We start from the raw sequence: 27,881 nt of genomic DNA on the forward strand, positions 1-27,881 counted from the left end.
CAGTGAGATGAACTGTTGAAAGTCATGGATGTGAGCGCAGGTCCTGGGTCGTCTTGTCCACGCCAGTTCTCATGTTGTGTTCTTCCTTTCCCAACTAAAGCTTAGTTATGATAGTGTTCCAGAGATAACATTTCAGGATAAATATATGAAGCCATTCCCTGGGCAATGTGACATAGAAATGCAGGAAAAAAACTCTATTTCCAAGTGATCCCCACCCAGATGACGCATTTTAATTTTCTGAAATTTTCACATTACACTTTTGTGTTTTGGAAATTCATTTTACAGCAGCTCCCACCTTTTCCACGATCTCTTTCTATACAGTTTCAGTTACCCGCATTCAACGGTAGCCTGAAAATATCAAATGAGAAATTCCAAAAATGAAGAGTTTATGAGGGTTTTTTGTCTTATTATTTTTAAAAAATATTTTTTAAACAATTTGTATGTTTTAAATTATGTGCTATTCTGAGGGGTGTAATAAAATCTCAGGTCACCCTGCTTCATCCCACCCAGGGGGGGAACCATCCCCTGGTCCGGCATCTCCACCATGTATCTGCTCCCTTCCCATTAGTCAGTAGTCTTCTGGGTGATCAATGTCACAGTATCTTGGTGCAGATATTAAATAAAATAAGGGTTCTTTATTTTACTTAATAATGGCCTCAAAGCACAAGAGTAGTGATGCTGAAAATTCAGATATAACAAAGAAAAGCCAAAAGTGCCTTCTTCAAATGAAAAAGCACAAGTTCTTGACTCAACAAGGAAGGACAAAAATCACATGCTGCGGTTGCCAAGGTCTCTGGTAAGAATAACTCTTTTATCAGTGCAGTTGTGAAGAAAGTGAAAGAACTTTATGCACAGTCCATATAGGGTGTAGTGCTACTGTGCCATATTCCATCTTGCTTACTCATGATGTCCAGCCATACTGTCCCCCCCGATGCTCCTAGAACACATCCAACCTGCTTTCATCTCAGAGTATTTGAACTTGTCCCCCTCTGCTTGAATCATTCTTATTCCAGAGACACAAAAGACTTGTTTTCTCACTTCATTCAGATTTTAACTTATGCATCCTCTGGTAAACTAGGCTTTTTCTCAACAACTTGTATCAGACTTGCTCTATTCTCCCTACCCCGCTTTACTTTTCTTTGTAGGACTAATTAACGTCTCATCAATATTTTCTCACATATGTACCTTTTTCTCCCATTAGAATGTAAATTCCTTGAGAGCAGTAGGTTTTGTGCAGTGATGTATCCTCAAGTATTGTTTATTTACTGCTGCAGGTATTAGTTCCTATTGTTGTTGAACATATTACCATAAACATAGCAGCTTAAAACAACAACAACAAATTATCTTACAGTAGTGATGGGCCAAAGTCCAATATCATTTTCACTTGTCTAAAATCCAGGTGTTTGCAGGCCTGCTAATCCCCCTAGACATTCCAGGGGATAATCCATTTCTTTGCCTTTTTAAGTTCCTAGAGGCTGCCCACATCTCCTGGTCCATGGGACTTCCTCCATCTTCAAAGTTGATAATAGCCAGTCAAGTCTTTCTCTTGCTTCCTTACCCTAACACTTTGTATAATCAAATCTCCTACTACTCACTCTGATCCTCTGCCTCCTTCCCTAGTATAAAGATATTTGTGATTACATTGAACTCACACATATAATCCAGAATTGTCTCCCCATTTAAAATATTTAACTTCGCCTATGATCTCTGGACTTTGGGAGGCTGAAGCAGATGGATCATGTGAGGTCGGGAGTTCCAGTCCAGCCTGACCAACATGGTGAAACCCCATCTCTACTAAAAATTTTAAAAATTAGCTGGGCATGGTGGTGGGAACCTGTAATCACAACTACTTAGGAGGCTGAGGCAGAAGAATCGTCTGAACTCCGGAAGCGGAGGTTGTAGTGAGCCAAGATTGCGCCACTGCACTCCAGCCTAGGCAAGAAGAGCGAAACTCCGTTAAAAAACAAAACAAAACAAAAAAGAGAAACCTTTATTGTACCTGCAAATTCCGCATAAAGTAACGTATTCACAGGTTCCAAAGATTAGAATGTGGACATATTTGAGTGGGGAAATTATTCATCTCTCAACACTATATAACAATTTATGCAAAAACTTAGTAGCTTAAAACAAAACTATTCACTATCACATACATTTTCTGATGGTCAGGAATCTAGACAACGCTTAGCTGGGATGATCTGGCACAGTATCTCATGAGGGTCCAGTATAGCTGTCAGCCAAGGTTGCCTTCATCTATAACTTTACTAATCCACTTCCAAACTCACACACAGTTGTTGGCAGGCATCAGTTTCTCACCATAGGCAGGACATAGCGCTGTGCACAACCTGACTGCTGGCTTCCCCTCAAGTGATTGAAGAGAAAGGATGACTTTGCAGAAGATTTAACATAGTAGTTCCGAGACTGCAATCCTTAGAAAGGCCTGCCTGGAAGTTTTGGTCCATAGCTGGCATTTGGAAATGTGACTGCTAATGAGTTCTCTATACTACGATGACTTTTACCTAAATGATAAGTATTAGACCACATCGGGCGTGTTCAGGGTGGTACGGCAGTAGCTGACCAACCTTGGTCATGTGCCCTAGAGCCAGGGGACAGGATCAGCACCTCTAGAACCAAATGAAGTGAGAAACTTAGAAGAGTGTTTTCCGAAAGGAAAAGAAAGAAAAAATGATAAGTACCAGTAGCTCATTGTGCCTAAAACGGTGTAAACAATATGGTTTATGCTGAACACCTGCTTTCCTTCTGGGTGTCTGGAATTTTGGTGCCAGTCACAGACTTCCCTTGTCCCCAGCCTACAATAAAAACCTTGCGTACTGAATCTTCCCTCCTAGTGAACACTCGTGTTGTCACAATTCATGGCAGGAAGAATTAAGTGTGTCCTGTGTGACTCTACTAGGAGTCAGCTCTTGAAAATTTGCCCCTGGCTGCTTTAAGCCTTCATCCCATGGCCTTTTTTTCTTTACTAATTTTATTCCATATCATTTTGCTTTGATAAATCTTAGCCAAAAGTACAACTATATACTGAGTCCTGTGAGTTCTTCTAGTGAATAAGCAAATCTGGGGCCGACTTTAGAGACCTCTGACATAGTAACAATGATGGAAGCAGCAGTGTCTTATATAACCTAATCCTGGAAGTGACACACCAGGACTTCTGCTATATACTATTGGTTGCACAGATAGATTCTGATGCTTTGAAGGACAGGAGTGTGACTACCAGGAGCTAGGGATCACTGCGGACCATCTTGGAGGCTGCTATGGGAAATGCAGCCTTTTGTTTAGCAAATTTTAAGTAAAGCATTAGTAAGGTTACTATGCATGCTAGTTTGCTGCAGTAGTCCTGGCTTACAAATATTTTCTTCCATTTGTGATAGTGTCCTATAAAACCTCCATTAAAAAGTTATGAAGTACAATTTATCCATTTTGAAAAATGTTATTGCTTATGCTTTTTCAGGGTCATATATAAGAATCCATTGCCAATTCTGAAGTCATGAAGTTTTTTGTTTTCTTCTAATAATTTTATAGTTTATACTTTTAGGTAATTTTATAGTTTATACTTTTAAAATTTCATTTCCCTATGTTTTCTAATGGCAATACAGTAATAGAATAAATTTGGAGGGACTGATTTAGTATGCCACAAACTTGCTAAACTTTCTTATTCATTCTATGAATTATTTTATACATTATTCTGGATTTTCTACTTACCCAATCATGTCATCTGTGAGAAAACCTTTTTTATTTTTTCCATTACAATTTTCTCTATTAAACTCACTTCCAGTAAAATGTTAAATAGAAGTAGTAGAAACATATTTATCTTATTTCCAACTTCAAAGACAAGACATTACATTTTACAACACATCATGTGATGTTAGCTATGGATGTTTTTGCAATTATTCCTTATAAGGATATTTTCTATTTCTAGTTTGCTGAGAGTTTTGTCATGAGTAGGTGATAAATTTTGTCAAATCCATTTCTCTACAACTTCTAAGATAATCATATAAATTTTCTTCTAAAATCTGTTAATGTGATGTTGATTTTTTAAAGTTAAACCAACTACTTTGTCATGCCGAATAATCATTTTAATACAGATTTCCAATGTAATTCATATAATACTTTTGTTAAAAATTTTTACATATATGTTAATGGGATTTTTTTCATTGTTTTTCTTATACTTTGATTTAATGTTACACTGGACTCAGAAAACAAGATGTGTTACATCTTTTCTTGTTTATGGGAAGGATGACTTTCTGTATTTCCTAATATATTTTCATATATATATACACACACACACACATACACTTTCACCTCATCCCACTTATCCAAACCTTTTCCCTGAACGTTCCTGAATATATCGTGTCTCGCAATAGAAAATGTCTTTACATTTAAACTTTGAAACTTCTCCTCCCCTTCTTGTACCTAAAAACTGTTTCTATCATGAGGATAGTTTTTACTGAAGGCTTCTCCAACACTGATTATTTTTATGACCACATCCCTTATATCAATGTCGCTTAAGAAAGTATAATTGTTTCTTATTTCTAATTTGAGCATCGTCCTTCCATAGCTCCTCCCCAGTAAAGAAAAAAAAAAATCCAGGAACATGACACATTTCTGGGAGCAGCATTAAAGCCCAGGTTGTCAGTTTACTACACTTGTTTCGCTTGTTGCAATCTTCGTCATAAGATAAAACACATAAATATAACAAAATTCATTATGTCAGAACTTTCCTCATAACCTTTGCATGGATCCCACTTGCCTGCAGAACATTCTACATAATTTTCAATCATAGATTTCACCGTCCTCATAAATTGGCCCTAGCCTAACTTGTTAATATTAGTATCGCAATAATAACTTAGAGCAGGTTTATTTAATTGCTCTAAACACATGCAACAGTAATATGTCCTTATGCCATTTACTAGGGTTCCAGATAGAGCATGTTAGCCAATAAAGGTATGAACAAGTTTTAAAGAGAAATTAAACAATTTTATGTTAAGCTCTCTAAGCATGTTATGTGAACCAAAAGAATTTAAAATACATATGTATACATATAAGTCATGTGTATATATGTGTATGTAAATAAGTGTGTGTGTGTGTGTGTATATATATATACACACAGGTTAGGATAAGAGAAAGAGATGAAATTTTACAATTTGGGTCCAATACAGGGATATCTGTTTGTTTATAAGCTTATAATTTATTGACTTAACAGCCAAGAATGTCCATATTGTCTTATGTAGCAAGGAAGAAAATTAATAGCAAAAAGACTGTGAAAAAAATCTTTCACTCAACTACATTATTTCAATACAAAACTCATGTTTACAAAACTTTGACTTAAGTGCATTAGTCCTCACTTATTGGCAGTTTTGCTTCCTATGGTTTCAGATAACAGCAGTCAACCATAGTCCAAAAATATTAAATGAAAAATTCCAGAAATAAACAATTTATAATTTTAAATCACACACCACTCTATTATATTTGTTCTATTTTATTGTTGTTAATCTCTTATTGTGCCTAATTTATAAGTTAAGTTCTATCATAGGTTTGTATGTAGAGGACAATAACTTGTATACATAGAGTTCACTACTTTCCATGGTTTTTGGCGTCCATTGGAAGTCTTGGATTGTAGCCTAAATGAATAACAGTGGGCTATTGTATGTGTATAATTAAAGAAATTATTTGAAAACTGAAAATCATGTCACAAATATAAACGCAGTTATTTTTATCTGATAATTTTGTGCATATGTATTAAACTTTTACAAATCGTATTTTCATTGAAAAGATAATATGCTTTAAAGAAATCGTGATTCATTTGAACTGAGAATATTAGAATTTGTGACTATTTTATAAGCTTTTTATTTAATTTTGTCACCCAATAAATCTGGGAACACATTTTTAAACACCCAATTTATCAAATTAGCTTCTTTTCCCTTAAAATTATTTACAATGAATAATATTGAAGTCTATACCATGTATTAATAAAAATATCAGAGTTGTTAAATTTTTATGAATTTATGTAGAAAATGCCAAGAATATATTAAAATGTACCCATGCCAGTAACATACTTTCCAAAATTTTTTTTACTTCTTTGGTGATGTTTATCTTTTCTTCTGAAATTATTACTTTGCAATGAATTTTTTGATAATAGTGTATATATGTATATATTATTTTGTTTTATTCACCTCAATAGATAAATATTTGTGGTATTTTGACATTGGATATTCTGTAGAGGGTAAAAATCCTGTTTTATATCAGTATTAGTTTTTTCCAACTATTTAATTTTGCACATGATACTCACCTTCATTAGGCTTCCATCTCCTCATCTGCAAATTGAAGCTAGTACACACAGTAGACATGATTGTTCTAAAAATTAAATGAGATAATATATACACAGACTTACTACAATGTTGGTTGGCACAAAGAAGGCCCCATCTCATAAAAAATCTTATTCTTATCATCACCATTATTTTTACTCATTTTTATAGTTTACCAGTAAAATTATTTCTATTGCACTTGACCAAATATTGCACTTTATTTTATTCTGCATATTGCCTCAAATCAAATGTATAATGAGGTATGGAATAAGATAAACTGGTTCAAATAAGTCACAAACAGTACATATATATTTTCATATCTATTAATACAAAAACCCTATAGTAATCAGCAAGCTTCAAATTAAAATCTAGCTCTTTTAACAGAATAAGACTATAGTTTTGGTTCATTAACTTCTTGGGAAAAAAAAAGACTGAGTAAATAGCATTTACGTTATAAACTCTGCTGTTTTCCTCTTATATACATTTGTATAAATCCTTGGTGGCTAAATACACAATAGGCACAGGCAGAACGGTTAGAAATTTGTTTTATTCCAGTTATTTGCATCACTATTTCCTCCACTGACAGATAACGGAAGTTGACCATTTTATGACATTTATCTGATTCTATTATCACCTCATACTTTCAAATATAACTGAATATCATTCTGTTGGTAGTAATAATACCTGATAGGGCATCCTTTTCTATCGATTTTGTGTCTCTATTTTTCATACTTTATATCATGGCAAAGCTGAATTGTGTCATCTTTCCTGCATTCCAATAACTTGAAAATTATTATTAATGATCTTGATATTCACAATATTTTTACTTAGTGCATCACAGGGGACAGAGATGGATATGTTTATAGTGTTATCAATTTCTGAAGGAGGTTCCCATCTGACTGCAGTAATTCAGGCAATATTATAAAACTATGCTTTTTCAAATTACATAGAATTCAAGCTTGTTCTTTTCCAATTCACAACTACTTGTATGGCATTTGAGAAGATTCCACTTGCTGCAATATATTTATTGCTCCTTAGAACAATATTTGCTTGCCGAAATATCTACCCTGCATGCTAAAATTACAGTTTTTATCCATTGAGTTTTTCCGTTTCCATGTTCATCTCTGCACTTTGAATCTTGAATCCTTTGAATCCTTGACTTCCAAATAGTAGAGTGATCATAAAATTTGCTCTGGAATAAAATCTGGCAATACTATATGTACACTTTCATGTTTCAGAGTTATTTTCTAATGGAATAAAACTAGTTGTTAATTTGCTTTCCATCATCTGTTCCTTCAATAAACTGACCTATACGAATCCCTCATCCTTAAACCTTTTTTTAAATTTTAATATCCTGGGAAAGGTCACACAGTAGCCATCTGGGGTGCTAAGGATATTCTCTTTCATTATTATTATTATACTTTAAGTTCTGGGGTACATGTGTAGAACATTCAGAGTTGCTACAAAGGTATACACGTGCCATGGTGGTTTGGTGCACCCATCAACCCGTCATCTATATTAGGTATTTCTCCTAATGGTATCCCTCCCCTAGCGCCCCCACCCCCCTGGACAGGCCTTGGTGTGTGATGTTCCCCTCCCTGTGCCCATGTGTTCTCATTGTTCAACTCCCACTTATGAGTGAGAGCATGCCGTGTTTGGTGTTCTGTTCTTGTGTTGGTTTGCGAAGAATGTTGGTTTCCATCTTCTTCCATGTCCCTGCAAAGGACGTGAACTCATCCTTTTTTATGGCTGCATAGTATTCCATGTTGCATTTTTGTCACAGTGTCTTTATCCAGTCTATCATCCATGGGCATTTGGGTTGGTTCCAACTCTTTGCTATTGTGAATAGTGCTGCAATAAACATGTGTGCATGTGTCCTTATAGTAGAGTGATTTATAATCCTTTGGGTATATACCCAGTAATGAGATTCCTGGGTCAATGTTATATCTGGTTCTAGATCCTGGAGGAATCGCCACACTGTCTTCCACAGTTGTTGAACTAGTTTACAGTCCTACCAACAGTGTAAAAATGTTCGTCTTCCTCCACATCCTCTCCAGCATCTGTTGTTTTCCTGACTTTTAAATTATGGCCATTTTAACTGGCATGAAGTAGTATCTCATTGTGATTTTGATTTGCATTTCTCTAATGACCAGTGATGATGAGCTTTTTTTCATATGTTTATTGGCTCCATAAATGTCTTCTTTCGAGAAGTGTCTGTTCATAGCCTTTGCCCACTTTTGATTTTTTTTTTTTTTTTTTGTAAATTTGTTTAAATTAGTTGTAGATTCTGGATATTAGCCCTTGGACAGATGGATAGATTGCAAAAATTTTCTCCCATCCTGTAGGTTGCCTGATCACTCTGATGATAGTTTCTTTTGCTATGCAGAAGCTCTTTAGTTTAATTAGATCCCAGATGTCAATTTCAGCTTTTGTTGTCATTGCTTTTGGTGATTTAGTCATGAAGTCTTTGCCCATGCCTATATCCTGAATGGTATTGCCTAGGTTTTCTTATAGGGTTTTTGTGGTTCTAGGTCTAATGTTTGAGTCTTTAATCCATCATGATTTAATTTTTGTATAAGGTGTAAGGAAGGGATCCAATTTGTTTTCTGCATATGGCTAGCCAGTTTTCCCAACACCATTTATTAAATAGAGAATCCTTTCCCTATTGCTTGTTTTTGTCAGGTTTGTCAAAGATCAGATGTTTGTAGATGTGTGGTGTTATTTCTGAGGCCTCTGTTCGGTTCCATTGGTCTACATATCTGTTTTGGTTACTGTAGCATTGTAGTATAGTTTGAAGTCAGGTAGCGTGATGCTCCAGGTTTGTTCTTTTACTTAGGATTGTCTTGGCTATACGAGCTCTTTTTTGGTTCCATATGAACTTTACAGTAGTTTTTTCTAATTCTGTGAAGAAAGTCAATGATAGCTTGATGGGGATAGCATTGAATCTATAAATTACTTTGGGCAGTATGGCCATTTTCAGGAGATTGATTCTTCCTATCCATGAGCATGGAATGTTCTTCCATTTGTTTGTGTCCTCTCTTATTTCCTTGAGCAGTGATTTGTAGTTCTCCTTGAAGAGATCCTTCACATCCTTTGTAAGTTGTATTCCTAGGTATTTAATTATCTTTGTTGCAATTGTGAATTGGAGTGCACTCATCATTTGGCTCTCTATCTGTTGTTGGTGTATAGGAATGCTTGTGATTTTTGCACATTGATTTTGTATCCTGAGACTTTGCTGAAGTTGTTTATCAGCCTAAGGAGATTTTGTGCTGAGATGATTTTTTTTTTGTTTTTTTGTTTTTGTTTTTGTTTTTGTTTTTTTTTATAATATATATATACCATCATATTATCTGCAATCAGAGACATTTTGACTTCCTCTTTTGTTATCTGAGTACCCTTCATTTCTTTCTCTTGCCTGATTGCCTTGGCCAGAACTTCCAATACTATGTTGAATAGGAGTGGTGAGAGAAGGCATCCTTGTCTTGTGCTGGTTTTCAAAAGGAATGCTTCATTTTTGCCCATTCAGTATGATAGTGGCTGAGAGGTTGTCATAAATAGCTCTTAATATTTTGAGATACGTTCCATAGTTTATTGAGAGTTTTTAGCATGAAGATGTGCTAAATTTTGTCAAAGGCCTTTTCTGCATCTATTGAGATAATCATGTTTTTTGTCATTGGTTCAGTTTATGTGACGGCATTTATTGATTTCCATATGTTGAACCAGCCTTGCATCCCATGGATGAAGCCAACTTGATCATGGTGGTTCAGCTTTTTGATGTGCTGCTGGATTCGGTTTGCCAGTATTTTACGGAGGATTTTCGCATTGATGTTCAGGGATATTGGCCTGAAATTTTCTTTTTTTGTCTTGTCTCTGCCAGGCTTTTGTATTAGGATGATGCTAGCCTCATTAAAATGAGTTAGGGAGGATTCCCTCCTTTTCTACTGTTCGGAATCGTTTCAGAAGGAATGGTACCAGCTCCTCTTTGTACCTCTGGTAGAATTCATCTGTGAATCTGTCTGGTCCCAGACTTTTTTGGTTGGTAGACTATTAATTAGTGCCTCAATTTCAGAACTTGTTATTGGTATATTCATGGATTCAACTTCTTCCTGGTTTAGACTTGGGAGGCTATATGTGTCCAGGAATTTATCTATTTCTTCTAGTTTATTTGCATAGAAGTGTTTATAGTATTCTTTGATGGTAGTTTGTATTTCTGTAAACTTTTTCTTAATGCTGCTCTTTTTGCTTAAGTTTTGAATACAGTCATACCTCAAATATATTACAGGTTTGGTTCTAGACCCCTGTAATAAAGGAAGTTGCACACATTTTGGATTTCCTAGTGCACATAAATATTACATTTACACTATAATATAGTCCATTAAGTGTGCAATAGCATTGTGTTTTTAATAAAACAATGTATATACCTGAATTAAAAATACTTCATTGCTAAAAATGCTAAAAATAATCTGAGCCTTCAGTGAGTTACAATGTTTTTGCCGGTGGAGGGTCTTGCATCGATACTGGTGGCTGCTGACTGTGTTGATCATGGTGATAGTTTCTAAAGATTCAGATAGTTGTGGCAATTTCTTAAAATAAGAAAAAAATGTAACATCAGTTGACCCTTTCTCTATAGCATGCAAGTCTGTTTGATAGCATTTCCCCACAGCAGAACTTCTATCAACATTGGATTCAATTCTCTCCAACCCTACCACTGCTTGGTCAACTAAGTTTACGTAACATTCAGAATACTTTGTTGTCTTTTTAATTGTGCTCTTTTGACCTCCCATGGATCATGAATGATCTTAATGGCACCTACAATGGTCAATGCTTTCCAGAAGGCTTTCAATTTCCTTTTTCTAGATCCATTAAATAAATCACCATCTATGGCACCTAAAGGTTTCTGAAATGAATTTCTTAAATAAGAAGAATTGAAAATTGAAATTACTTTTTGATCTAGAATGGATGTTGTGTTAATAGGCATGAAATCCACATTAATCTCTTTGCACACCTCTGTGAGAGTTCTTGGGTAACCAAATCCATTATTTGAAAGGAATCTTATTTTTTGAGCAGTAGGTCTCAACAGTGTGCTTAAAACAATCAAACCATGCTATAAACAGATTCCCTGTCATTCAGGCTTTGTTGTTCCATTTCAAGAGCATAGCAGAGTAGATTTAACATACGTATTAAAGGGCCTAGGAGTTTCAGAATAGCAAATGAACACTGGCTTCAACTTCAAGTCACCCACTACGTTAGTCCCTAACTATAGAGTCAGCCTGTCCTTTGAAGCTTTGAAGCCAAGCATTGAATTCTTCTCTTTTAGTCCTAGGTGGCATATTTTTAGGTATAAGGCTGTTTTGTCTGCACTGAAAATCTGTTGCTTTGTGTAGCTACCTTCATCGATGATCTTACCTAGATCTTCTGTGTAACTTCCTGAAGCCTCTACATTAGCACTTGCTTCGTCATCTTGTACTTTATTGTTACAGAGATGACTTCTTTCCTTACACCTCATGAAGCAGCCTCTGCTAGCTTCTAAGTTTCTTCTTCAGCTTTCTCACCTCTGAACTTTTATAGAAGTGAAGAGAGTTAGGGTCTTGTTCCGAATTAGGCTTTGGCTTAAGGGGATGTTGTGGCTGCTTTGACCTTTATATCTAGTTCCCTAAGACTTTCTCCATAACAGCAATAAGGAATTGCCACACTGTCTTCAACAATGGTTGAACTAATTTACACTCCTACTAACAGTGCAAACACTTTTTGTCCACAGCCTTGCCTGCATCTGGGATTTTTTGAATTTTTAATAATACCTATTCTGACTGGTATGAGATGGCATCTCATTTTGATTTTGATTTACATTTCTGTAATGAGTGATGTGGAATGCTTTTTCACAGGCTAGCTGGCTGCATGTATGTAATAAAAGATGTATGTCATCTTTGAGAGGTGTATGTTCATGGCCTTTTGCCCATATTTTAATGGGGTTGTTTGGTTTTGCTTATTAATTTGTTTCTAATAGATTCTGGATATCAGACTTTTGATGTATAGTTTGTGATTTTTTTCTTCCCATTCCGTAGATTGTCTGTTTACTCTGATGATATATATTGCTGTGCAGAAGCTCTTTAATTAGGTCCCATTTATCAATTTTTGTTTTTGTTGTAATTGCTTTTGGAGACTTCATCATGAAATCTTTGTCAGGGTCCTATGTGCACAATAGTATTTTCTAAGCTTTCCTCTAGGGTTTATTTTTTTACAGTTTTTAGTTTTGCATTTAAGTCTTTAACCTATCTTAAGTTGATTTTTGTATGTGGTGAAAGAAAGGGGTCCAGTTTGAATTTTCTGCATATATTTGGCTAGCCAGTCATCCCAGCACCATGTATTGAATATGAAGTCATTTTCCCATTGCTTGATTTTGTTGACTTTGTCAAAGATCAGAGGATTATAAGTGTACAGCATTATTTCTGGGTTCCTTAACCTGTTTCATTGGTCTATGTATCTGTTTTTGTACCAGTACCATGCTGTTTGGGTTATGGTAGTCTTGTAGCATAGTTTGAAGTTGAGTAGCTTGATGATTCAGTTGTCCTCTTTGCTTAGTGTTAATTTGGCTATTTTGGCTCTTTTTTGGTTTCATGTGATTTATTTCTGTATTTCATTTTTTTGAGATGGTGTCTTGCATTGTCACACAGACCACAGGCTGTAGTCTAGTGGCACAATGAGGCTCAAGCAATCCTCCCGCTTCAGACTCTGAAGCAGATGGGACTACAGGTGCCAAGCTACCACACTCAACTATTTTTTTTTCCCTAATTTTGTAGATATTGAGTTTCACCATGCTGCCAAGGCTAGTCCCAAACTCCGGAGCTGAAGCTATCCTCTTACTTTGGCTTCCCAAAGTGCTGGGATTACAGGTGTGAACCACCACACCTAGCACTGTATGAATTTTAGAATCGTTTTTTTTTCTAATTCTCTGAAAAATGTCATTGGTCATTTGATAGGAATAGCATTAAATCTATAAACTGTTTTCAGCACTACGGCCAAATTCCAGTAGAATGTAGTTGTGAATCAGTCTGGTCCAGAGTTTTTTCTTCTTGATAGGCTTTTTTTTTTTTTTTTTTTTTTGGACTGATTTAATTTTGGAACTCATTATTCGCTTGTTCAGGGATTCAGTTTCTTCCTGGTTGCATCTTGGGAGGGTGTATGTTGCCAGGGATATATCCATTTCTTCAAGGTTTTCTAGTTTGTGTGCATAGAATTGTTCGTAATAGCATCTGAGGGTTTTTATATTTATGTAGAGTTGGTGGTAATGTCCCCTTTGTAATTTATGACTGTGTTTCTTTGGATATTTTTTTCTTTATTAGTCTCACTAGCAGTCTATCAATCTTTATTTTTAAGAACCAACTTGGACAAGCGTGATGGGTCATGCATGTCATTGGCTGGGCACAGTGGCTCATTCCTGTAATCCTAGCACTTTGGGAGGCCGAGGCGGGTGGATCACCTGAGGTCAGGAGTTTGCGACCAGACTGGCTAACATGGTGACACCCTGTCTCTACTAAAAATACAAAAAATTAGCTGGGCGTGGTGGTGGGCACCTGTAATCCCAGCTACTCAGGAGACTGAGGCAGGAGAATCGCTTGAACCTGGAAGAGAGAGGTTATGGTGAGCCAAGACTGCTCCATTGTACTCCAGCCTGGGCAACAAGAGCGAAACTCTCTCTCAAAAATAAGAACCAACTGTTGGTTTCATTGATCTTTATGAGACTTTTCATTTATTAATTGTGTTGAGTTCAGTCCTGATTTTGGCTATTTCTTTTCTTCTGCTAACTTTGGGGTTGGTTTGCTCTTTTTTTTTCCCCCAGGTTTTCTAGATATAATGTTAGATTGTTAATTTGAGATCTTTCTAACTTTTTGATGTGGACTTTTAGTGCCATAAACTTCCCTGTTAACACTGCTTTAGCTGTGTTCCAGAGATTCTGCTATGTTGCATCTTTCTTTTCATTAGTTCGATTTTTTTTTTTTTTAATTTCTGTCTTAATTTTATCATGTACCCTAAAGTCATTCAGGAGAAGCACATTTAATTTCTATGTAATTGTATGATTCTGAGAGATCTTCTTGGTATTGATTTGTTTTTACTGCTCTGTGATCTGAGAGTGTGGTTAGTATGATTTCAGTTCTTTTGAATTTGTTGAGAATTGCCTTACGGCCAAGCGGGTTGTTGATTTTAGAGTATGTGCCATGTATAGATGAGAATACCAACTTGTGGTTGATGGCTGGAGTGCTCTGTAGATGTCTGTTAGGATCACTTGGTCAAGTGTTGAGTTTAGGTCCCAGATTTTCTTCTTTCTCTTCCTCAGTGATCTGTCAAATAATGTCCATGGGGTGTTGAGGTCTCCCACTATTGTGTGGTTATCTAAGCCTGTTCACAGGTTTCTAAGAACTTGTTTTATGAATCTATGTGCAGCTGTGTGTTGGTTACATATATATTTACGATAGTTAAGTCTTCTTATTGAATAAAACCTGTTATCATTAGGTAATGTCCTTCTTTGTCCTTTCTGATCATTGTTGTTTTAAAATTGATTCGTATGAAATAAGGAGAGCAGCTTCTGATCTTTCTTGTTTTCTACTGGCTTGATAGAGAAAATAACTCTTTCACTGTAAAAATGGTGCATGTTCATTACAAGACCTTTATAACATGCAGGAGCAAAAAAAAAAAAAAAAAAACAAATCAACCTGCATTTCATTACCAACTACACATAACTATAAATTCAAGATGTAATTTTTTCTGTGCAGATAGAATATGAAATTAATTTTTATTTGAATTTCCCTTGAGTTAAACAAAATTTTCCATTATATCAAACCTGGGCAACTACAAATTCCATGAAAGTGGTCTTCAACATTCTGCAGTTCCCACACAGCCACAATAGTAATAGTTTTCAAAAGGAAATTAGGTATTTTTATCTTATATAAAATATGTCTGAGGTTTCTCATCACTGTTATAAACTTCAAAACACTTGCCCATAGGACCCTATAAATCTTGCCCTCCCTATCTCTCTGATTTTTCCCTTATCATTTTCTCATCTACTACAACCTGGAATCACTAAAACTCCCTTTTGTCTCTTTTTTTAAATGTATTTTTATGGCTGCATAATACATGTACATAGTTTTTGGATACATGAAATAATTTAGTTGCAAAATTTGAAAGATCATATTAGTGAAAGATCATCACCTTAAACCTTTATCTTTAGGCTGGAAAGATTCAAATTATTCCTCTTTGGCTATTTTGAAATCTGCTATAGATAATTGTAGTCACTCAATTTATCTAACAATAGGTCTTATTTCTTCTGCCAAACTATATATTTGTGCCTTTAATCAACTTCTATTCAATGCTCTCCCTCCCCACTACCTTTTCTGGCTTCTGGTAACCACCCATCTACTCTCTAGCTTCATGTGATCCACCTTTTTAGCTCCCACAGATGAGTGAAAACATATGATATTTGTCTTTCTGTGCTTAATGGCCTTGATATATTTCTTTTTCTGTGTGTCTTTAGGGCCTTTGCTGTTTGCATTCCCTACGCCTCCCATACTATTGTCTGTATATTTACCTGTTTCCTATTTATCTGTTTCCTTAGGTCTCAGCATAAATATTTCCTCAAAATAGCCCTTTTACCATCTTACCAAAAGAACTGTGTCTAAAATAACACTTTATTGCATTCTTCTTTTTTCAATAGTGTATTCATTTGGTTTTTATTTTCTCCTCCAATACAATCTAAGCTTTATAAAAGGCGAGAGAACTGTTGCTCTTACTACTATATCTATAGTAACCAGTACAGTTCCTGGCATATCATAATTATTTTAATGTGTTGAATAAACAAATGACTGAAAATGTATCTTACATCTGGAGAAGATAAAAGTATCCAAGTAGAGGAAAGAGGGCTATAATCCAATCATATAATTGGGTGAATGTTGCCTAAAAACATGGGTGATTACACAGATCAGTAGATAAATACACAGTGCTAAAACTGTCGTGACCCTTGTTGAGATTTAACTTCACTAGTAATGTTTAACTGGTTGCTGGTAGCTTGGACTACAGGCATGCACCACCACGTTTTTAAAAAATGTTAATTGATGTTCTATTTATATTTTACTATAATAGTCAGTGTATTACCTGTATCTTACCTCAAATTCTCTGTGAACTAAACAGGGAAAAAAGAGGTAAGGAGATGACTGACAACCTAGAAGGAATGGAAACTATCTAACTATCAATAAATGGCTTTGGCAGTCATCCATTATTGTTGTGTTTAGGAAAAAAAAAAAGTTATCAGTTTAAAATACGCTGTTATAATGTTAAGAAGTTTTTTGCAATTGTAACCAAAAAGAAAATATATATCGAATACATACAAAGAGAAGTGATAAAGGAATCAAAACACCTCATTACAAAAAAATCAACAAAATATAAAAGAAGGCAGTGAGAAAGGAGGAACAAAAAATCAACAAAATACACAGAAAACAACAAAATGACAATAGTCCTTGACTATTAGTAATTACTAAAAATAAAAATTCAAATTTGGTTAAAAATGCTATTAAAGTACATTGCTAACATTGCTAAAAGAAACCAGAAGTACACATAAGTTGAAAGCCATTCTGTGTTTATAGATTAGAAGACTTTATATTGTTAAAATGTCTTTAGTACCTAGCTATCTACAGATGCAATTGCTATCAAAATCTCAATGGCAATTTTTTTTTTTTTTTTTTTTTTTTTTTTTTTTTTTTTTTTTTTTTGAGATGGAGTCTTGCTCTGTTGCCAGGCTGGAGTGCAGTGGCATGATCTAAGCTCACTGCAACCACCGCCTCCCAGGTTCAAGCAATTCTCTTGCCTCAGCCTCCTGAGTAGCTGGGACTATAGGCGCCCGCCACCATTCCCATCTAATTTTTGCATTTTAGTAGAGATGGGATTTTACCATGTTGGGCAGGATGGTCTCGATCTCCTGACCTCATGATCTGCCTACCTCAGCCTCTCAAAGTGCTGGGATTAGAGGCTTGAGCCACCACACCCAGCTGGCAAATTTTTTTAAGAAATAGAAAGTAGCACCAAAACTTACAGGAAATTTCAATTTCAAGAGACCCGCATATCCAAAATAGTACTAAAAAATACTAACAAATTTGGAGTTCTTACATTTCCTAATTTCAAAACATACTATAAGCAATGGATCTCAAGGTAGTGTGTCACTGGCATATAGACCAATATAGATGTCAATGGAACAAAACAGAGCACCTAGAAATAAAACCTTACACATACAGCCAAAGGATCTTTGACAAGGGAACAAGACTACATAACAGGGAACTGTCAGTCTTTTTGTGAAAAAAATGGTTTTGAGATAATTGGATCTCCATATGAAAAAGAATACATTTAGACTCTTAACTAATACCATATACAAAAATTAACTGAAAATGAATTCAAAACCTAAACTTAAGACCTAAAACTATCAAACTCCTAGGAGAAAACATAGGGGAAAACATCAGACCATTGGATTTGGCAATGATTTCTTGGGAAACGTATGAAAAACACAAGCAGCCAAAACAAAAATAGACAAATAGGACTACATCAAACTTAAAAACTCTATCACACAAAATAGTAAATAAAGTGAAAAGGCAATCTATGGAAAGGGAGAAAATATTTGCAAATACTGTGTATGATAAAGGATCAATATTCAGAGTATGTGAGTAGCTTCTACAACTCAACAGCAACAAAAACAACAAAAATAACCAATTAAAAAATGACCAAAAGACTTCAATACACAGTTGCCCAGTGAAGATATACAAATGACCAAGAAGCCTATGAAAAAATGTTTAACATCACTCATCATAAACTAAAAGCAAAGAAAAACCACAATGAGATATCATAGCCTCAGCTCCATTAGGATGGCCACTATCAAAACAACAGAAAATAAAATTATTGATGTGGAAAATTATAATTTTTGTGCACTGTTGGTAGAAATGAAAAATGGTGCAGCCATTTTAGGAAACAATAATGAGGTTCATTAAATTAAATATAGAATTACCATATTATCTAGCAATCCCACTTCTTGGTATATACACACATTAAAAAAGCATGATCTAGACAAAATATTTTCACACTCATGTTCGCTGCAACATTATTCACAAGAACTAAGAAGTAAAAGCAATCCAAATGTTGATTAACAGATAAGTGGATAAAGAAAATGTGTTATGTACATGTGATCGAATATTATGGAGCCTTAAAAAAAGAAGGAAACCCTGTCACATACTACAATGTAAATGAACCTCAAGGACGTTATGCTAAGTGAAATAAGCCATTTACAAAAGGACAGGTAAGGTAATAACACATAGACCAGAAATTACTACTACACTTTTTTTAACTTTATTAAGTGTGTTCTGTAGCTTTATTTGTTCCTCCTTTCTTCTTATTGCCTTCCTTTATATTGTTGACTTCAGTAGTGACATGTTTTTTTGTTTTGTTATGTTTTTTGAGATGGGGTTTCACTCTTGTTGCCCAGGCTGGAGTGCAATGGTGCCATCTCAGCTCACCCCAACCTCCACCTCCCTAATTCAAGCAATTCTCCTGTCTCAGTCTCTCAGGTAGCTGGGATTACATGCATGCGCCACCACACCCAACTAATTTTGTATTTTTAGTAGAGATGGGGTTTCTCCATGTTGGTCAGGCTGGTCTTGAACTCCCGACCTCAAGTGATCTGCCCGCCTCAGCCTCCCAAAGTGCTGGCATTACAGGTGTGAGCCACTGCTCCCAGCCCAACTTTCGTAGTAACATGTTTTGATTCCCTTCTCATTTATCTTTGTGTTTATTCTATAGATATTTTTCTTGTGGTCACCATTGCAATTGCATAAAACATCTTAAAGTCATAACAGTGTATTTTAAACTGATAAATTATCTTCAATCACAAACAATACATTTTTTTTGAAAAGATGATCATGAATATCTGAGAAACCCATTTATTGATAATAGCTTTCATTTCTTCCAGGTCGTCAATCATATTTTTAATCTTTTATTCTTCTGCCTTCAGTCACAAAGGATTTCAGGTATCTTACATGTAATTCATGGAATATTATAGTAAAATACAAACAGAATGTCAATTAACATTTTCTAGGCAGCACTAAGGAAATTAAATCTCAAAGATCAAAATAATCTCACCACTGTGCATTTATCTACTGATTTATACAGTCACATTCTTAGGTAACATTCACGCAATCATACAGTTGGGTTACAACTTTTTCCCTACTTGGTCATGTTAATCTTTCTCAGGTTATAAGCTATGTTTTAGGCCTGGAGCTTCGATTCCTGGGGGTCAGCCTGAAACCAGGGTTCACAGGAGCTGACCTGGCACGTGGGTCCCCTGGAGCTTGGGTTATGCAGATGGGCCTGGGGCCTAGGGCCATCCAGGTACTGGGGCTGGCATAAAGCCTGGGTCCACACTCTGGGCTGGCTGTGAGTCATAGAGACAGACCTGATTTATCCTGGGTCTGCTGGAGCTTGGGTTACTGGAGCCAGTTGAAGGGTGAAGCCATGATCCATGGGAATTGGATCAATACTGGACAAGCCTGAAGCTTATGTTCAGGGATGTCTACCTGGTACTTTACACCAGGGATGCTAATCTGGTACTAGGATGATGTGGAGTCTGAGGTCACAAGGGCTGTCCTTGCTTGGTGAGTTTAGACCCTGAATTCAAAGAGATGAGGCAGGAAGATGAGTCTGAAGTTGCCACCTTGATGACTAGGGCTGTGGTGGCCAACTTAATGCTAGGATGGCCTTAAAGTCTGGGGCTGAGGTGCTATTCCCAGTGCTTATGGCAGTCTGAACCCTGGGGTCAGTGGGGTCAGCCTGGCACTGGTAGAGATCTGGAGACCAAGTCTACTTGACAGGCCTGGAGCCTGTGCTGTGGGATTCTGCCTAGAGCTGAGACATGTGTGGAAACTCAGTATGCAGGTACGATACCTGGAGTCTGGGATCCCAGGGGTTGTCCTGGTTTGGGCAGGTCTGGAAGCCGAGTCCATGTGTACTAACCTGATGACTACAGTTGCTGTGGGGGCTCTACCTAATGCTGAGGTAGGCTTGAAGTCTATGGCTGCAGGGCTAGCCTGTTCTGGGGCAGTCTGGAGCCTAGGGCCACTGGGATTGACCTACCACTGGGGTGGCTACACAAGCCTGGAGACTGAGGCTGTGGAATCCTTGGTACTTCATTGGGCTGGGACACTTAGTTTACAGGCTGGGGCCATGAGTGACTGTCCACCACTGTCTTTTACTGGGGTGGGTCCAGTTTCAGGGTCTGAGACAAAATCTGGTGCTTATTTTCCTCTTGTTCTCTAATTCAGAGGGTATCACTCTCCACACTGTGCTGCCTGGGGCTGGAAGAGGGATGATGTGAGTACTGTAAAACAGTTGTTCCTACTCTCTTCAATGCATCTATTTTCAGTTCCGTGTTACAGCAGGTGCTGAAATCTCCCATCTGAATTTCATAGCTCTTGCGAAGGTTTTTGCATGCATGGATAGTTGTTCAAATTGATGTTTCTGCAAGGGCATGAGTTCTGGGGAGTCCTATTCTACCATCTTGCTGATGGTCAACCTACGTTTAACTTTTTGAAGAATCTCCAAGCTATTTTCCACAGCAGCTGAAGCATTTTATACCTCTACTAGAAATGTACAAGGGCTCTGATCTCCCTATATCCTCACTAATGCTTGTCAATTTTCTTTTTTAAAAGAATTACCATCCTAGTGCATGTAAAATGGTACTTCATTGTGTTTTGATTTGCATCACTAATAACTAATGAGTATCTTTGTTTATGTGCTTGTCCATTTGTATATCTTCTTTGGAGACATAGCTGTTCAATCCCTTTGCCCATTTTTAATAGAATTTTTTGTCTTTGTATTAGTTATAGGAATTCTTTATATGTCCTAGATATTAGACCCTTATCAGATGTAAGATTTGAAAATATTTCTTTCCATTTTGTAGGTTATCTTTTTACTTTTGTGATAATGTTCTTTGATGCACATTTAAAAATTTTTTTGAGGTAGTATAATTTATCTATTTTCCTTCTGTTGCCCAGGCTTTCGGTTTCACATATGTTTTATCTAAGACTTTAAAAGTTTTAGATATTATATCTAGGCAATTAATCCATGTTGAATAACTGTTATATGTAGTCCAACTTCATTAGTTTACACGTTGGATATCCAGTTGCCACAATACCATTTTCTGAAAAGACCATTCTGTCTCTCAGTGAATAGTCTTGACAACTTTGCCAAGTATTAAATGACCATAAATATTATTTTTTTCTGGACACTCAGTATGATTCCATGTTTAGGTCCATCTTTATGCCAGTAGCACAATCTTTTGATTACAGTAGCTTTTTGGTAAGTTTTGAGGAAAAAAAAAAAAGTGAGTTCTTCAAATTTGTTCTTTTTTCAAGACACGTTTTTAGCTATTTGGGACACTTTGCAACTTCATATGAATTTGAACATTAACTTCCCATTTTGGGAGGAATAAGGCCATTGTGATTTTCATAGGGATTGCATAAATTGGTAGATCACTGGGAAGTATAGCTATTTTAATATTAACTATTTCAATTAATGAACACAGAATATATTTTTCATGTATTTATTTCTTTCAGGAATGTTTTGTAGTCTTCAGTGTATAAATCTTACCTCTCAATGGTAAAATTTATTTCTAGTTATTCTTTTGGGTACTTCTTTGAATAGAAATTTTCTTAATTTCATCCTTTGGATTATTCATTGCTTATGTATAGAATCACAATTGATTTTTATTGTACCTTCCAGGCTTTTTAAATTAATTTATTAGCTTTAGTAGTTTGTGAATTTATGTGCGTGTATTGTATATATGTGTATATTCTTTGACATTCTCTGCAGTTAGCATATCGGCATTTGCAAGTAGAGGTAGTTCTTTCCTTCCAATTTGACTGCCTTTTAATTCCTTTTCTTGCTTAAATGCTCTGGCTAGAACACCCTGCAGGATGTCAAACAGAAGTCATAAAAATCAGCATCCTTGTCTTGTTTCTAATTTTAGTACTAAAAATTTCTGGTCTTCTCCCACTGACTATGATGTTAGCTGTTGGCTTTGCATATATACCCTTTGTCATATGGAAGAATTTGCTTTCAATTTTTGTACATGAGTGTTTTTTTTTTAATCATGAATGGATGTTGGATTTTTGTCATGCTTTTCTATTACTGTGGTGTATTAATTTGATTAAATAATTAAATTGATTATCATATACAGACCTACCCTTTCATTCCTGGGATAAATCACATTTGGTCTTCATGTATAATACTTTTAATATGCTCTGATTGGACTTGCTATTAAGGAGGGTATGTGTAGCTCATAGCCTCCATTATGTGTGATGGTGTGATAGAATTTGCATATATACACATATATATTTGTTTATTTATTTATTTTCTTGCTTGTGATGTTTATTCCTCCCTCCCATCCCCTGACTTTAGTAGCAGGCTAATGTTGGCCTCATGGGAAGTGTTCCCTTCTCTTCTATTTTTTCAAAAAAATTGAGAATTGTTTTTAATAAATGTTTGTTAGAATTTCACCAACAAAGCCATCAATCTGATATTTTTTCTTGTGAGCATTTTTAAATATGGGTTCAATCTGCTGACTATAGTTCTGTTCAGATTTTCTATATTTTCTTGAATCAGTTTTATAATTTATGTGTTTCTATGTATTTTTCATCTAATTTGTCGACCTACAGTTGTTCACAGCATCACATTATATCCCTTTGTATCTGTAAGGTCAGCAGTTATGTCCCTCCATTTAGCTCTGATTTTATTTAAGTTAAAGGTTTGCCATTTTACTGATCTTTTTAAAGAAACAGTTTTGTTTTCATTGATTCTATTGTTTTTTTCTCGTCTTTATTTCATTTGTCTCTACTTCATTTGTCTCTACTCTGATCTATTTCCTTCCTTCACCTACCTCTGGGTCTAGTTTATGCTTCTTCTTCATTAATGTAGGTGTTTACAGCTCTAGGTCCCTAGGTCCCCCCCAGCACCTGTTTTGCTGCACCTAATCACTTTTGGTATACTGTGCTTTTGTTTCCATGGTCTCCACATATTTTCTAATTTCCTTTGTGATTTCTACATCAATACATGTTTAAAAGTATGTTTTTTTAAAGTATGTTTTTAAATTTCCCTGCATTTGTGAATTTTCCAAGTTTTCCTTATCATTAAGTTTTAGCTTTATTCCATTCTGTTTAGAAAATATATTTTGTATAATTTCTGTATTTTACAATTTGAGACTTGTTTTGTGGCCCCATATATGATCTATTACAGAGAACATCTCATGTGCCTTAAGAAGAATGAAAATTATGCTTTTGTTGGTGGGTTATTCAATATGTCTGTTAGTTCTTGCTGATATGTTGTTCAAATTCTCAGTTTTCTATCTTGTGTTTAGATGGTCTATCCACTTTATCTTTTTTTACTATTTTCTCCATTAAACATATTTAAGTGTTTGATTTATTCTTTTTTTCTGTATTGCACCCTTTTTATTCATTTCTCATCTCTTTTGTCTTCCCTTTTTAGGTATTTTCTTAATGGTTAACATGTAGATTACAACCAGCATCCAAATTTATAACAATTTAGCTTGCTTGCAATTTATCATCTCTAACATATGAAAACTTTGCCCCTATTTAGCCTCATCCTGTCTTTAAGTTACTACTTCATAAATTTTATCTTCATAAATTATGTGCAAATTAACATGGATTTACATATTTCATGATTTTTTATATCATGTAGAAAATAAGAGGAGTTACAAACAAAAAATACAGTACTGTCATTTATATTTACAACTGCGGTTACCTTTCTAACATTCTTACCTTTCCCATATGTCTTTGCATACTGTAGTGCTTGAATTCATCTTGAAGGATTCACTTTAGCATTTTTGTAGGGAAGGTCTACCAGAAAATCATTTTCTCAACTTTTGTGTATTTGAAGAGTAGTTTTACTGAAAATAGAATTTTTGGCTGACTTTACTGTTTTTCTTTCAATACTTTAAATATTTTGTTCTGAAGTTACTGAAATTAGCTGTTAGTCCTATTGAGGACCCCTTGTATGTAAAACTTGCTACTTGCTTGTTTTCAATATTTTATCTTTTCAAAAATTTGATCATGGTTTATATCTGGGATCTTTATGAGTTGGTCCTATTTGGAGTATTTTTTAAGCTCTTGAATGTGTAGCTCATACCCTCCATCAAACTTACGAAGTTTTCAGTGACTATTCTTTAATCTGTCCTGACTTGATAATTCTAATTCCTATTTCCAAATTCGCTAATTCTTTCTTCTGTCTTCAGAAAGCTGCTGTTGAATTATTTTAACCTATTTTAATTTTTGGCACTAGAATTCATCTTTGGATCCTTTTTTATTATTTCTTCTTTATTAATATTTTACTTCTTTAGACTAGACATTACTTTCCCAGTTTTCTTCAGTTCTTTAGCCATGACTTCCTTTAGCCTATTAAGCAGTTTTCAGATAGTTAATTTAAAGGTTTTATCTACTAATTCCAGTGTCTGTGCTTCCTCACAACCAGCTCTCTTTTTTTTCCCCCCATGTGAATAGGCCGTACTTCCTTTTTCTTGTTATGCCTTGTGATTTTTAAAAACACACAACTGTGGAGTTTGAATATTTAAATGTAGCAACTCTGGGAATTAGATTCTCCTCATAATAACACTATGCAGTTTGAATATTTACATGTGGTAACTCTGGGAATTAGATTATCCTCATTCCCCTGGGTTTGCTGGTGTTAATTTTTTAGGGCTCTAACTTGTCCATTTGGTGAGTTTTCCAAACTATTTTTACAAAGATTGTATTCCTTATGCTGTGTAGTTACTGAAGTCTATGTTTCATTATCTCAGCAGTAAGCAAGTGACCCAACAGAGGTGTTTTTTTCTTAAATACCTCTGGAGTTAAAAGAAAATCCTACTCTCCTAATTTGTGCAGAGTAGCTCTGAGTTGTGTTACTTCAATACCAAGCCAGACTACTCAGGACTGTGCCTTAACGTTAATATTTTGCTTTTGTAGAGCCCACAATTATCCCAAAGGTGCAAAAGCAAAATATCAAGGTTCCAAAAACAGAGCTGATGCTGTCAGTGTTTGCCAGGTGATGGTAGTTTGAATGAGTGGACCTAGTATTCAGACACTTTACTGTGCCATTCCCAAGACATCACTATCTGTCTGATTATCTCAAGGTCTAAGGCTTGCCACTTATCTCTCTCTCTCTGAAGCATGAGACTTTGCTTGTGAGAGACAGTGTACATAATTTAGTATAATTTATCATCAAAACTAGATAAAATAATTGGAGATAATGGCTAATTCATAGATCAGCAGTAGCATTTCCACATAGTAGGATAAGTTAAAGTATGACCTAGGAATACTAGTCACACATGCACAGAGCAATTTCTTTGCATTACTCTAGTAAGTTTCATTTGTCAATTGTAGAGATGCCTGGAAATGTGTTTTTGAGAACTGGTATAATTATTTAATATATCATTATTATGCTTTCATTTCTATTTTGTAGAAATCTTGATATCCATTATGTTTTTGAGAGTCACAAAATGGTTAGAAATAAGTAAATATATATAAATTTTGTGTGTCTATATATATAGGAAACGTTGATACCCATTATATTTTTGAGGGTTAGAGAGAAGTACATATATATACTACCATAATACCATATTTGGAAATAACTTCCATATATATATAGTATATATATTTACTAACGCACCTGGTTTCTAGATCTATTTTAGCCATAATTTTTCTTTTTCTAGCATGTAGCATATTGCTTCTCAAAGAGATAAATAAATTGAAAGAAGGCATAAGAAGTGAAGGATCTCTTATAAGGCAAATTAGAAGTAAATCCCAAGGTCAATGTTATCCTTCTATAGTAATATACATGATTTGCACTAAATAGACCTATATAAGATTACATATCTACCTCACCATAGGTATAAAAAAAGATTCCAGAAAATGAAAATTGTTATGTATATTCACCCTGAAAATGTTGAGGCAATGTGCATCCCCAAAGTAAGAAAGTACTGGCTACTTTCATCTCTCCATTAGAAACATCTGACTCTTGTCCAAGTGTGAATAGTTAATTCAAATAATATAAATTTGTTTTTAATTTTTAAAATGTGGCATATATAATTTGTATACCATGTACATTTAAACAAATACCTATGTCATAACTTGAAGAAAACAATAAAATTGATATTTACTTTTAAAATAAGAATATTTAAGTCTTAAAAATTACATCTTTATAGCCTCTAAACAAAACTTAGTATTTTCTTCAATTATAAATTTAAGACTAAAAATAAAAATGACACCAATAGAAACTAAAAATGTTTTTATGGTCAACTGATGTTTTTCCAGATATCTAAAAACCTCATTTATATTCATGACTTCTACAACATTGCAGTAGTTGTTATATGATAGTCTGGGCTAGAATGCATGTCATCAGAGTAAACTGGCCTCTTCTGATGCACATAGGCACCTCAAAGCCATTAGCCACCATTAAGGTAAAGCTGCATGTTCTCACATAGGTGATTTAGACACGTAAGCTTAGTTCAGTATTTTTGTAAAGAGGTGAGAGAAGTGAGACAGTTCAAATGAGAATTCTAAAACTTCCAAGGCGACATTTTCACGATTAGGGTCTTCTCTTCTTAAAAACCTTTTCCAGAAGCATTCTATAAAACTACTTACCAGATTGCAAAGAAAAGAAGTCCCAAAGCATTGGAAAGCCTTTAAGAAAGACATGTGTACTGCAAAAATTTTCAAACTGGTTGGTGACCTGGAAAAGGAAGGGAAAAGTGAACCATTTTTCAAACAACACTCTGTGTTCCCACTGATATACTTCCAAAGTTTTATGTATTTTCTAATCTAGCTAACTCTGAAATTGTTCATCAAGGTACTGCAGCTTCACTACTCCCCTTCTGTGGTAGCCACGTCCTTTAAAAAAACATTATCATTATTATTTTTTGAGACAGGGTCTCTCTCTGTCACCCAGGCTAGAGTGCAGTGGCACGAACATGGCTCACTGCAGCCTTGACTTCCTGGAGCCAAGCAATCCTCCAGCCTCATCATCCTAAGTAGCTGAGACTACAGGTGTGTATCATCACACCTGGCTAATTTTTAAAAAACGTATGTAGAGACAGGATCTTGCCATTTTTCCCAAGCTGGTCTTGAGCTCCACCTCAAGCTATCCTTCTGCCTTGGCCTCCCAAAGTGCTGGGATTACAGATGTGAGCCCCCGTGCCTGGCCTTCAAATCTATATATAATTACTCTTCAGGTGTATGCTGATGCGATAAGAGAAAATTATACCTCTTGCATGTCCATTTTAAAAACTACTAAAAGACTCAACATTTTGAGTCAACATTTTAAAGGCAGATAAAGAATGTTACTTAAAGTTATATCAAGTGGAAATGAATGCTTCTGCTGCTTGTCACAGATGGAGCTCCTATACTACTTGAAAAATCTTCCCACATTTTCAAGCTCCTCATATTATTGCTTTTTACAGAGATAGGCACTGGC

At 35.3% G+C, this 27,881-nt stretch overlaps 1 long non-coding RNA gene across 1 annotated transcript; it reads right to left on the reverse strand.

The window, feature by feature from the left end:
• Nucleotides 1-1,094: 1,094 nt before the first annotated feature.
• LOC140712557 (uncharacterized) lies at nucleotides 1,095-27,224 on the reverse strand. The gene is made up of 3 exons (XR_012094172.1): nucleotides 27,053-27,224; nucleotides 6,305-6,369; nucleotides 1,095-1,932 (listed from the first exon to the last, which is right to left on the reverse strand). It is a non-coding gene; the product is annotated as an uncharacterized lncRNA (long non-coding RNA).
• Between the last annotated feature and the right edge of the window lie 657 nt (nucleotides 27,225-27,881).

The sequence above is a fragment of the Chlorocebus sabaeus genome, chromosome 10 (genome assembly GCF_047675955.1).
Source record: "Chlorocebus sabaeus isolate Y175 chromosome 10, mChlSab1.0.hap1, whole genome shotgun sequence".
In the NCBI taxonomy this organism is placed as follows: domain Eukaryota; kingdom Metazoa; phylum Chordata; class Mammalia; order Primates; family Cercopithecidae; genus Chlorocebus; species Chlorocebus sabaeus.